The following is a 12,623-nucleotide window of genomic DNA, read 5'->3' as shown; positions in this document are numbered from 1 at the left end:
CGCAAGCATCCTTTTTCCAAATATGGACGTGGTGGTCATCCATACAGAGGTGGTAATTCTTCTCATCTCAGATATCTTGAGAAACATTGTTCTTATTGTGATAAACATGGTCATCTTATCTCTAATTGTTGGGCTCGGCAATATGAAGAGGAACATGGTGATAAGCAACCCCGCTTATCCAAAAATTCTCCTTGTGAATATTGTGGTGGAAATCATCCATCCTTTTGGGGTTACAAGAGGCGTTATGATCATGAACGTAATCAAGCATATGCTGCTCAACAATAGGATGCCCATACACATCAAGAGGCAAATCATATTTGTTCTAATGCCTCTCCAGAGAGGATACTTCATGTTTGAGATGGTTCCACTTTTATTTTTGATTCTGGTGCTACTGGTAATATGGCATATCAATCTCAATGGTGACATAATTATCATGCTCGTCCTCATAAGAAATTGATTTATCTTGTTGATGACACTACTTGTCAAGTCATGGGTGTTGGTGATTTATATCTTGGCACTCTTTCTTCAACAAGAGTCTTGCAAGGCATTCTCCATGTTCCAGATCTTTAGAGAAATCTTCTTTCTATTGCACGACTTGTTGATCTTGGTCTCTTTATTGGCTATGACCACACACAGTGTTGGATTGAAAAAGATGGGCATACCATAGTAGTTGCTCCTCGGCATGGTAACCTCTTTCAACTTTCCTTAAATGATGATATTGCCAATGTGGTTATAGCCCCTGGTGATCTGGATTGCACGTTATGGCATCATCTTTTTGTTCATTCGGATTTTTCCAAGCTACTTGCTATCAATCGTCATGATCTTGTGGATGGTATGAATCTCCCAGCTCGTCCTCACATGGGCCTCTGTGAATATTGTGCTCTCCTTTAAACTATTTATATAAGACACATGCAAATTATCATGCCCATCAGACACCATTTGCATATGGATGCACATAGATATTTTTCTATTTTCCATCAAATCTCATACATGAGTATTAAAAAAATACACATCCGCATGCTTCTATAGCATGTGCATTTGTCTGATGGATGCCATACTTTGCACATGCCTTAAACCTATTCAAAATAAGACCCATGCAAAGTATCATGTCTATTAGACACAATTTTCAAGGTTGGACACACGTATTTTTTCATTTTTCCCCACGTCTCATACATGAGTAATAAAAAATATGCATTGATATGCAACTATCGCATGTGCATTAATCTAATGGACACAATACTTTGTGCACACCTTCAGCATATGTACTCTAAGTCCCATGCAAAGTATCATGGCCGTCTAATACTGTTTGATTGGTTGGACACACATATTTTCCAAATTTTCACCATGTCCTATATAGGAGTATCCAAACACTATGGGGAAAACGGTGTTTAATGCATGATCGACCAAGAAAAGCATATCCGATGGGCACAATACTTTTCATGTGCCTCAATATAGGAGGTATTGACTTGCATGCAAAGTGGCATGCCCATCCCATAAGTACTTGTTTAGATAACACACCTGGGAGTGCGAATTTTGACAGTTGTGCATAACACTAGGGGGAAAACGGTGTATAGTGCGTGATCGACCATGTAAAGCATATCCGATGGGCACAATACTTTGCACGTGGCTTATACCAAGTGTTATTGAATTTTGTGCAAAGTGTTTGCCCCATCTGATAAGTACTTGTTCAAATAACACACCTAGAACCGTGTTTTTTGACGGTCGTGCATGACACTGAGGCAAAAATGGTGTTTAATGCTTGATCAACCATGCAAAGCATATACGATGGGCACAATACTTTGCACTGACCTCAAACTAGGTGGTATAGAGATGCATGCAAAGTGGCGCGTCCATTCGATAAGTACTTGTTCGAATAACACACCTAAGAGCATGTTTTTTTACTGATGTGCATCACATTAAGGCAAAAGCGGTGTTTAATACTTGATTGATAATGCAAAGCATATCGATGGACACAATAATATGCACACACCTCAACCTAGGTGGTATTGACTTGCATGCAAAGTTTTACACCCATCCCATAAGGTGGTATTCGGTTGCATGCAAAGTGGCCTGCCCATCCAATAAGTACTTGTTTGGATAACACATCTAGGAGTGTGTTTTTTGATGGATGTGCATCACACTGAGGCAAAAATGGTATTTAATGCTTGATCGATAATACAAAGCATATCTAATGGGCACAATACTTTGCACGTGCCTCAACCTAGGTGGTATTGACTTGCATGCAAAGTGGCACGCCCATCCCATAAGTATTTGTTCGGATAACAAACTTGGAAGCACATTTTTTTATGGTTGTGCATAACACTAGGGGGAAAACAGTGTATAATGCATGATAAACCACACAAAGCATATCCAATCGGCACAATAATTTGCACGCACTTTAATTTGGATGAAATTGACTTGCGTGCAAAGTGGCGCCCCCATCTGATAAGTACTTATTCAAATAACACACCTAGGATTATGTTTTTTGATGGTTGTGCATGACACTATGGCAAAAACGGTGTTTAATACTTGATCATCAATGAAAAGTATATCCGATGTCCATAATACTTTGCACATGCCTCAACCCAAGTAGTATTGACTTGCATGAAAAGTGGCACACCCATTCCATAAGTACTTGTTCGGATAACACACCTGGGAGCGCATTTTTTGACGGTGGTGCATAACACTAGGGGGAAAATAGTGTATAATGCATGATCGACCATGCAAAGCATATCCAATGGGCACAATACTTTGTACACATCTCAACCTAGGTGGTATTGACTTGCGTGCAAAGTGGCACCACCCCCATCGAAGAACACACGTAGGACCGTGTTTTTTGACGGTTGTGCATGACACTAACGAAAAACCGGTGTTTAATGCTTGATTGACCATGCAAAGCATATCTGATGGGCACAAAACATCGCACATGCCTCAACCTATGTGGTATTGATTTGCATGCAAAGTCGCGTGCCCATTTGATAAGTACTTGTTTGGATAACACACGTAGGAGCGTGTTTTTTGATGGATGCGTATCACACTGACGCAAAAATGGTGTTTAATTCTTGATCGTAACAATGCAAAGCATATCCGATGGGCTCAAAGTCAGCCTTATGGTTGACTGCCTTGTTTTCGCTTATTTTCCATTGGTTGTATCTGGTCTTAATTCATATTCACTTATGTTTTTTCATTTATGACTTACAAGGGTTTACATATTTGAAGGTTCATGAAGTATTGCTCCTCATTTATGGTATTTTAACAAATTTTCATCTTCCTCTCATGTAACATATATATCTAATGTTATTTGTTGACCCTATGGCAATAAGGGCTAGAAGTAGAGTCTAGGACAACAACTATGAGAGCATTGTGTGTGTAGAGTAGCGTCAAAGCTCCTCTTGTAATATCTTGAGCCTGAAAGATGGTATGATAAAACTTAAAGGATGAGGATAGCCAAAATCCTCTCTAGAAAAGATCCAATCATACTTGCAAAATCAAGATCTAGAGAGAAAAGACTAAATCTAGAGAGAGAAAGACTAAAGGCCTACATGTATAAATATCTCTCAATGGAATGAAGCTCCCACTCTTAGGGGTTCAGTGTTCAAGCTCACTATTGTGTTCATGCGATTGATCTCCATTGTGTCCATGCTCTCTTACACTATCGTGTTCTAGCATGCCCTTACCCTTGCACTCTCTACCCTTGTACTCCCTCCTCCTCCTCCTCCTCCTCCTCCTCCCTCCTCCTTCCTCCCTTCTCCTCCTCCTCCTCCCTCATCCTTCTCCTCCATATCCTCCTCCTCCCTCCTCCTCCTCTTTCCTCCTCCTCCTCCCATCTCCTCCTCTTTCCTCCTCCTCCTCCCTCCTCCTCCCATCTCCTTCTCCCTTCTCCTTCTCCTCCCTCCTCCTCCCTCTTCCTCCCTCCCTCCTCCTCCACTCACCTCTCTCTTCCTCCTTCCTTGTCCCTCCTCCTCAACCCTTACCCCTCGAATCTACGAAGGAGACTAGCTCTCCACTCCTCAACCTTGGACTCCTCCTAAACCTTGCATCTCCCTCCTCCTCCTCCTTCCTCCTCCTTCCTCCCTCCTCCTACTCCTCCTCCTTCATCCTTCTCCTCCTCCTCCCTCCTCCTCTTCCTCCTTCCTCCTCTTCCTCCCTCCTCCTCCTCCTCCTCCTCCTCCTCCTCCCTCCTCCTTCCTCCCTCCTCCTCCTCCTCCCTCATCCTTCTCCTCCATCTCCTCCTCCTCCTTCCTCCTCTTCCTCCCTCCTCAACCATGGCAACGGTCAAAATTAAAACATTAGAGCTCTCTTTCTGTTAGTATGGACATCAGTATAGCCATTGGCATATACTGATGGACATACAAATGCTATGCCTTTTTGAGTACTAATGGGCTAGGAATCCCCAAAAAAATGCAAAATGCTTTTCCATCTCATTCTAAAATGTGACTTAGTTTGTTCCTCGAGATTGGGCATTCATTGGCTGTATGGTTGGCCATACAGTGTGGGCACCAAACATTTTCTCTTTGTGGGTATTGTGGGGGTTGAGAGACATGTAGCTTTTGCTCGATGGTCTGCATCATTTCATCTTGTACTCTTAGGGCCATGGCTTCCACTCTGTCCTTGGTGGTGAGATCTTTGTTGGAAGTGCTTCCCTTCTTCGAAGATTTCTTGTCGCGTTGACTTGATTTGTAGCCATCACTATCACTGTCAAAATCGGTCATGCCGTCCTCAATGTCAATTGCAAGCAACTTCATGAGTGTCGCTGAAATGTGCATATCTGCTGACTTTTTCATGTCCTTGCAAATGGATATTTGCAAGCCAGAGATGAACGATGCTATGAGGTACTTGTCGTCCGGATGGGGATCACACTTTGTTATTAATCTTTTCATTCTTCCCAAGCATATCAATATTGCCTAATTGTAAATGCAGGGTCATCTTGTAGCCTTTCTATTTGTAATCTTCTTCAAAACTACTCAGATAGCAGTGCCCATGTAGCTCTTTCCTCTACGAGAAGGTTGAGGTACCATTTTGAAGCCTCATCGGCTAGGGCCATCAAGAACCAGGCAGCTTTGGTTTCATTTGACTGATCGCCTCTAGCACAACATGCTGCATTGAAGAGTTGAAGGAACCTGGTGAGATCCCCTCATCCATTGTACTTTGGCATTTTCGAATTACCAAAGTGTCATCTACCATTGTTGTTGTTGTTGCGGTTACGTTGTTCTCTAAGGTGATCTGCAGGATGCAAATCGTTGTCGTTACCTATTTCTTCTTCAACTGTTAGATCCTCCATGCTGCTTATCAATGGTGAGAGGTTGAATTCTTGAAGAGCGTCGAGGGCCAAAGAAATTTCGCAAAAATATGCAGATGCTAGTCTTCGTCCAGATCTGAGGTGCATACACGATGCTTAATTGTATCCTTTAAGTGAGTGCCTTTGACTTTGAAATTCGCAATTGATTTCGACCTTTGTAGCCCAATAATGGCAAAAAAATGCAATCGACGAGTTGAAATCAGTGCCTATGGAATGGTGACTACCGAGATTGAAAACGAAGGTAAGAAGACTTGAAAATTATCTTTTAATATTGAACGTTGCATGAGTGAATCTTGGTGTCATATGGGGTGCAATTTGGTCTTCAAATAGCCATGATACGGGTTCCCAAAGAAGGAGTAAAAAATGTTAGGGGGGTTAGAGATGCGTTAGTGTAGTAGGGACCGTTGTGCTAAAAATGTGCCTAGGATTATCCCATGTGAGTGGAAAAATATGCCAATGTAGATGGATTGTCAATCGGAGGTCAGGGCAGAATCTTATAAGCAAAATAGTGCAAAAAAGGGGCCCACATGGGGGTGCAATTTGACGAGTGTTATGGATGACTAAATGGTGTGGGATTAGCAAGAAAAAGTCCCTGAAGCTTGGTGGTACCGTGTGTGAATTTGTGGTTCAATCTGGGTCCAATTCGGGTCCCAAATAACCAAGTAATGGACCTTTAAAGTGAGGGGAATTTAGGGGCCCTTTCGTCTTTAGGTCCAAGTGTGAATGGACCTAGACCTTTGGCCTAACTAGGGTTGTGAGCTAACTGCTAGTTAGTTGGAACTTAGTTACTATAACTGGTCATTAGCCTAACCTAGTTAATATTAAACTCTTCACTTAGTGTGATTGTAGTCCAAAACAACTATTTCATTAATTTTGGACTAGTGCACTGTCCAAATTCATTTTGTGAGATAATTTTGGATAAAGCATTTCAAAAAAAGAGGCTCTTATAAAACAAAACTTTGAGTCAAAAAGTAAGATTTTAAGAAAGCAAAGTAGAAAAATTGACGTGACATGTTATTAAAACTAGAGTACATTAAAAAAAGAGGACTTCATGTTGTTAAAAGAGACAAAAAGTAAGATTTTAAAAAATCAAATTAGAAAAACAACTAGAGTACATTTAAAAAACTACAGTACATTTAAAAAAAAGCATGACACATTTGTACAAGAAGTAGATCATATAACTCAAAGCCATATATATGGTATTAAAAGACACCTTCCATTAGCTCAGCCTAGAAGATGTCATCTTTGTCTCTCTTGTCGATTACAACTTTACATTAGAGAACTAAAAAGTCTTTGTGGAACTGTAGTTTCATTTCTTGTCTATTACACTTACTTTAGAAAACACATCAGTCTATGGAATTAAATTTCACAGTTACTTTAAATTTCTATGGAATTAAATTTCCATCACTTGACTATTAAGTCATTAGAGAGAGCATATGTCCTCAAAAGTGCCTACTATGGCATTGGCTTCATGAAAACAAGCAGACTTTAAACTTGCAGGCCATGCGTAACTAAGGCTGGCATCGCAAATCTCCTCACAGACTCTCCTCACAACTTGTTTCACATCTTCTGCCGACTTGTAAGCATTCAACAACTCTTCTTTTGTGGAACTGTAGTTTCATTTCTTGTCTATTACAGTTACTTTAGAAAACACATCAGTCTATGGAATTAAATTTCATAGTTACTTTAAATTTCTATGGAATTAAATTTCCATCACTTGACTATTAAGTCATTAGAGAGAGCATATGTCCTCTAAAGTGCCTACTATGGCATTGGCTTCATGAAAACAAGTAGACTTTAAACTTGTAGGCCATGCGTAACCAGGGTTGGCATCGCAAATCTCCTCACAGACTCTCCTCAAAACTTGTTTCGAATCTTCCGCCGACTTGTAAGCATTCAACAACTCTTCTTTTCTCTCTTGGCTTTCCTCATCTTCACCATTTTTTTCAATACAGCTTCTAGCCACCGCCATATCCTGTACGAAAATTTAACTCATTCGCATAAGAAGTACGTGATTAAAAGAAGCAAAAAAGAAAGCTAAGGATATTCACCTCTTCTGTTGAGTTCAAATCAAGCAGCCATGTGCGTAACATATCCTCCTTGAATGATTTTCCCTTCATTGGTCCATACAAAAGAGATCTAAGATAGAATTTGAGTTCAGTAAATGAAGTCGAGTAGTAAGTAGTCATTGTCTTAGAGGGAAAGTGGGAGAAGGAGAGTGAGGGAGCAATAGCAAGGGATGCACAGTGAGCTGCCCCTCCTTCAAGAGTGATAGAAAGTGAGGGAAGACGTAACGTGAAAGATGAATACAAGTTAATCAAAAGGACTAGGATGTAAGAAATAAGAGAGTGTTTGTGGAAGGACTACGATGGAAGATTACAAGTGCACTAAGGCATGATGTGTTCGCTATGATAAGGATAAGGGTTGGAATAAAGTGAGAGAAGCATTGAAAATGCTCTACTTTAAGTGAGTGGAGACTGTCCAACTGGATAAAATTTTGAAGAGCATTGGGAATGCTGTACTTTAAGTGAGTGGAGCATTGGGAATTGATACTTTGCCATGAAATATATTACAAATATTACATCATCACATATTCATATCAAAATTCTCATCACAAAAGGTCATATTTCCTAATAATCACATCATCACACATTCATATCATAAAATTGTGTGCATGAAATAAATATATAAATATCATGACTAAATGCCACTTAAGTAATAAGTCAAAAATTGGTGGATAATCAACAAAAACTACATCATGATTCATACATTGCAACAAATAAATGTCAACCATAATATTCATGGAGTAAACAACATCATGAGAATATGCTTCTCATGCATATATACAAACATAACATCATACATGCATCACAACTCTTCTGATGCTTCTAGTGGAGACTGTGGCAACTCTTCTGGTGCTTCCAATGGAGGCTGTGGTGCTCTAGATGTACACTCAGTCTCTACTTCTTCTTAGTGTGTCTATTACATAAGGTACATAATATAGAAGTAACAATAGATTAATAGAATACTTACATTTGCACTGAGACATGAAAGCCTGCAATCGACTTAACAAACCAACAATAGTTGTCTTCAAGGTCCCAAACCACTAGACTCCAATGTTCCCTACACGAATAATTAAGAACCATTATTATTTAACACAATGTTGCCAGTATAAGATGAAAATAAAGGTTGCCATGATACTTACATCTCGTGATATGCCATAAATAGGACTCGCACGCCATGTAAATGTAAAGGCTGTAACCATTTACAAACATCGGCTATTGTCTTTTTGCTATCGCTAAGTATAGAAGAAAGGAGGGAATCCAACATATACACATGATTTTGTACGGCTCTACCAAATCGTGAGATAGATTTAATCAAAATATTGAATTATCAAGCAGAGAAAAAGTTTGTATCAAACTTGAGAATGGCCATCATAACGTTGTTATTGACCTCATTTGAAGCTCTAGAGAGGATTGAAATCTCCTCTCCCCCAAATTCAAGATACTGAGGTCTATGTTGAATCATAACCCTAACATTAAAAGAGCTTCCCAATTCTTCCAATGAAGCCATGTTTATAGAGTTGAGGTCTTCTATCCCCTTTGACTCTTTGACGGCATTCATTTCGCACTCCTCTGAGCCATTATCTATTTGCCTTGTGGGAGGGTCCATAATGTCGCCCTTAATGATTGCTCGAATGGTACATGTTATAAATGCATAGAGATGCAAATCCGTATATGTTGACAGTGTGGTGTCATTTTGTATCTCAAAAATTTGACCGAGTATCAAAAAGAAATTGTAGCCCACCCTCCATCCACAATTATAGATGTGGCTATTCTCTTGATGTGATACCTGACATGTTATATACTCTATTTGTTGTGCCAAGTCACATTGCCGCATTACTGTGTCGATAGCACCTACTAACTTTTGAGCTGATCTGCACATCAAAACATATAACAACAGTGAATATGTGCATTGCATATCAATCTACATGTCAAGAAGTGACAACAAGTGTAGTCTATACTTACTCTAACATAGTGCCATGGACGGATGTCATTGAGTTGGCAAAGCAGCACTTCTTCGCAAGGATGTCCATGACTACCAAACTCCAATGTGAGCTGCATTATCAATAAAGAATAATTACTGTGTTTGAGACAATTCTAGCAATGCAATAGAAAAAACAAGTAGGGTTTGATGCTTACTTCTCATAATATGCAGTAAAAATAACTCGTGCGTCATTCATAGAAACATGCTTCAACCACTTGCAAACATCCTCTATGGTTTCTTCTTTGTTGCTAAGCACTTCCGAAATACGAGGATCGAGCATATATGAAACGCTTTGTATATTTTGCGGAAAATTTGCTATAACATTACTATATTTTAAAAAAAATTATTAGCTTCTTGGGTTTAATCAAAATAAGCAAAGTATAAAGCCAAGGAAAAGGCTGCATCAAACCTGAGGATGGTTGTAATGACTTTGACATTAACCTCTTTCTTAGGATTCAAGAGGATTGAAATCTCTTCTTCACCAAATTCAAAAAAATGAGATTGTTGTCGAATTAACAACATAGCGGTGAATGAACTTCCAATCTGCTCCAATAGATTCATATTTTCATGACTCATCTTATTGAGAGAGTAGTCTACATCGTATTCTTCTTCACTTGCTATGTCTTCTACATCGTCCTTCTGCTATAAAAATATAAAAAAGTTATGCGATGTACACATCCCAAATAAAGGCTTAAACAAGCAGATAAGGTTTCATACATGCTTTCATTAGAGTGAGTCTCTCCTCCGCTTGGAGAAAAAATTTAAAAAGTAAGGTTTCATACATGCTTTCATTAGAGTGATCAGTCTCTCCTCCTCTTGGAGGAAAAATTTAAAAAGTTATGAGATTTACACATCCCAAATAAAAATAAAGGTTTAAATAATCATAGAAGTATAAAGATAGCATGCTTTCATTAGACTCAGTCTCTTCTCCTCTTGGAGGAAAATATAAAAAGTTATGAGATTTACACATCCCAATTAAAGGCTTGAACAAGCATATAAGTATAAAGATAAGGTTTTATACATGCTGCAATGTAGTCATATTTTCAAGTCGTTTCCCAATAGTAGTAATTAGACGCTGAATACTCTCAGCCCAAAATGCTAGCAGATTGGCTTCTGTATATGATTCCATTTTGACTCGTAACTCCAAGTCAAAAATCTCTCTAAGAAACAACATGCAGTTGTAGGCAACTCTCCACCCACAGCTGTGCCCATCTTTTTGCTCCACTGGCAGACGTCTTAAGAATTCTACTTGATCTTGTTGCTCTGCCATTGTTTTGACAACAGATACTAGCTGATATGCAGCACTGTCTATCATGACATATTAAATATATTAATATGTCATGATCATAAGATACAAAATAAGAAAGTATCAAAAATATTAAGAGAATAATTACCTTGGGGAGTTGGCATGATAGCCTTCCATTGAATTCACAAACCACAAACGGTTGAGTTCAAGGTCCCAGACGACGATCAGACTCCAATGTGAGCTACACGACATGAATAAAAATGATTATTGTTTTACACAAACTTACCAAAGAAATAGTGAAAATAAGGTTAGAGTTGATACTTACGCCTCATGATAAGGCATTAAGATGACTCGCACCCCATCTAAATTCAAAGGGCTTAACCAGGTACAAACATCTTCTATAGTCTTTTGAGGAGAGCTAAGAATAGAATAAAGGAGAGCATCGAGCATGTAGACACGATGCTGCACTGCACTAGGAAGCTGAGAAATAACTACACTGCACTAAGAAATAAACAAACATTAGCTCATAGAATTGATTTGCATTCTGCACTAGGAAACTAATATATATAACTACACTGTGAATAAATAAACAAATGTTAGCTCATTGAAGTAGCAACAAATAAACAAACGTTACCTGAGAATGGCCAAGATAACATTGTCATTAACCTCTTTTAAAGGATTGGAGAGGATTGAACCCTCCTCTCTACCAAAGCTCAAATATTGAGGTTCTCATTTCAAAATGATCCTAACTTCAAATGAGCTCTCCATTTTATCCAATGCAGCTAAATTTGCAGAATGGGTCTCTGTCATAGCTTGTATTCTATGTTTGGGGTCATTCTGATTTTCCATCATGTCTTTAAAGCTCTTGTGCTCATGGGATTCTTCAATCACATTTAGAGGTGGTTGCATTGTTGAAGTAGAAGGGAGTGCCTCCGTATTGACTTCATCCATTTCTTCTCCCTCTATTGCCTATAAACAAATATGAGAGATTAGATTCATTATCTTTAAATTTAAATCTTATTTAAAAAATTGTATTTAGTTGAGAAATAGAGAGTTCATACCGCTAAGTATTGTCGTAGTGGCCTTTTTTCATAACCCTGCGAGCCATAATTATCAAAGAAGGCATCATCATGTTTGTCTTCATCCACCAACCTCTCTCTGAACGGGTCATGTAAGTCCATCTTTTCATCATCATCAACTGGGACATTATGATCTTCAAGGTAATCATCCATGTCATCAATGTCCTTATGGTCTATCTCTTTTTCATAGCCTGTGGTTAGATCTGCTTGAAGCTGAAAATAAGCCATGAAATGCTTATTTTCAATAATATTTGTGGAGTTGCCTTTTCTGAGGAGATCCTCAAATAAATATCCCATCCTGCACAAGGTGACCTCCCAACCTTCCGATAGCAAATTCTCCATCATCGTAAGCAAGAGACTCCCACTTTTTGCAAGACTTCCATAGTTGTTTTTTTGATAATGTATGGACCTGGGAATATCTTGCTCTTCTAGCATCAATCTCAAATTATTTGAATTCTCTCTTATGTTCTTTTGTAAGGAGTGATCAGGGTTGGGACTCCGCATACACAAAAAGAATGATTCAAGAGATTAAATCGCTATGCCACATTCTCTCTTGCCTCTCTTTACTGCATAAACACCACTATAGATCTTCAAATCTGATGAATATGCTCGCTCTAGAGTAACCTACATGGCTTCTTTGTCTTTTTTATCAACAAAAATGACAATGTTGCAAATCGCCACTTTGTTAATGGTGGTATATACTATTCTATCAATGAAGTTATGGATATCATCGCTAGAAACTTCATTGATAAAGAATAGTTGTGGCTTATCCCACGCTGACTCATTCTTGAAGAAGTCATCTTCTGAGACTCCCTTGAAGTTCACAAGCTTTCCAGACTCTGCCGTAACCTCTACATTGAATTGAAAGCTTTGGTGCATATCTGTCGGCATCCTTATCTCGCTGATTAATCTTTCCACATATGCAAGCACCTGTTGTGGGATTTCTTTTCTC

This window comes from Dipteris shenzhenensis, chromosome 12 (genome assembly GCF_047967505.1).
Source record: "Dipteris shenzhenensis isolate YYH24624 ecotype China chromosome 12, Dip_SZ_1.0, whole genome shotgun sequence".
Lineage (NCBI taxonomy): Eukaryota > Viridiplantae > Streptophyta > Polypodiopsida > Gleicheniales > Dipteridaceae > Dipteris > Dipteris shenzhenensis.
Note: the sequence above shows the minus strand (reverse complement) of the source record.